The sequence below is a fragment of the Nanorana parkeri genome, unplaced genomic scaffold (genome assembly GCF_000935625.1).
Source record: "Nanorana parkeri isolate BGI_ZX_2015 unplaced genomic scaffold, ASM93562v1 scaffold950, whole genome shotgun sequence".
NCBI lineage: Eukaryota > Metazoa > Chordata > Amphibia > Anura > Dicroglossidae > Nanorana > Nanorana parkeri.
The window spans coordinates 422,402-424,121 of NW_017307218.1; the positions used below are offsets into that span (position 1 = coordinate 422,402).

The 1,720-nt window shown below is 42.4% G+C and overlaps 1 protein-coding gene across 3 annotated transcripts in view; it reads right to left on the minus strand.

Moving 5' to 3' along the window:
* Positions 1-1,720, minus strand: part of BEAN1 (brain expressed, associated with NEDD4, 1) — a 36,576-nt gene that overhangs the window by 21,532 nt on the left and 13,324 nt on the right. The window lies entirely within an intron of this gene.

Consider the following 1,720-nt stretch of genomic DNA (forward strand, 5'->3'; position numbering starts at 1 on the left):
GGGGAAGGGGGGGACGGGCGCATTGAGGAACCTTGGGGCAGCAGGGAGAGAGAATGCGGCCCTGCACATGGCAGAGTGAAATGGTGTCAGTGCATTGAGGAAGCACATCCTATGGGCATCTTCAAGAAGTAAGTTTACAAGCTTCTAGATGGAAATGATTATTAGAAGTGGGATAGAACTTATGTACATTTAATATATGAATACATATTTATTGTTAGCTTTTGACCATTGATACCCCTGAGCTGCAGCAGAAAAAAACTAAGGACTCCTGCCAATGCCATGCCAGACAGAACTGTGCTGTGTGGCCGAGTTGTGTAAATCTCAGGACTTGATAGGATGGACAGAAATGCAAATTTTGGTTGATATATGCTCTTCCTATATATTTGATTTTTATATTTAGCTGTTCGGCTGGAAGTAAGGTAATGGGTCTACATGAACAACAAAAAGTAATACAACACTGGGATTATTAGACTCAAGCAGTGTGGTCCGTCTCTGGGGCTTTTCTGGATTATCATCTGTTTGGAAATCACCCTTTTTAGCAGCACACCCCAAAGAGGGATCTAATAAAATAAACTTTGGCAAGAGTACGAGCTGTCATGTGGACTGAAAACTGAAGACCTGCAAGGGCTTATATCAACAGACGTACATTATATAGGAACAGTCAGAGGGGAAGAAAGCTACAAATGGCAGGTTTGTATATGAGTTTAAGAGCTTTCTAAACCTTCATGGATAAATATTTAAAGTACACCTGGAGAATCTTACTATGTTCTAAAATGGTTATAGTTATAAAATATACATCCAGCTGTCTTCTCTGAAGCTTCTGAATAAAATATGATGGCGTTTGGTTTACATTTTGAACTAAGGCCTTATGGCTTTTAGCAATGCATCTGATTGGACTCAATCACCCGCTTCTATCCGTCTGGAGCTCCAGCGGGGAGAGCTCTCCGGTGCTGTTTCTGTAGTGAGGATTTACCAATGGCTGTCACCAGAACTGGTATCATTGAAGATGCTATGGGATGAGGCACGTAGGGCTTGATTTACTAAGGGCAAATAGGCTGTTCACTTTGCTGTGGAATTTTCACTTTGCCGGGGAAGTTTCCCCTTAGTATGGTGAATGAGGTGAAGCTCCATCACCCAATCATGTGCAAACAAAACTACTGTTTTGTTTTCCTTGCACATGATTGGGTATTCTTTGCAAAATTAAATTTCAGCCCATTCACCAAGCTAAGGAAAACATGCACTGCAAAGTACAAATTCCCTTGTAAAGTGAACAGTCTATTTACCTTTAGTAAATCAACCCTCTAGACTCTAAAAGAGAGATGTTGGATGGTGTCATCCTGCTCCGATATCACATCTGTGATAATGACCCATTAGAATGGGACACAAAAGCTGACTAGAACTTCAAGGGGAGAAAGAAAGAACTCACGGTGGTGAGGGGAATGGTATCTGAATGTAGATGAGTGGGGGTGATTATAGAGGGGGTAATAAGAGCTTTGGTGAGGAATAGGAATTAATGGTGGAAGTTGAGGTACAAGAGTTGATGGTAGGTTGGGAACCAAAAGTTGATGATGAAAGAACATGAGCTGATGGTGAGGGATGTGGGGGACAAAAGGTGATGGTAAAGACTGGTGTAAGTTAATGGTGTGTGTGAAGGGAGGTCGGTCAACGAAAACTGATAAAGGAAGCTATGGGGGAGCTGATGACAAAGCGGGGGGGGGGG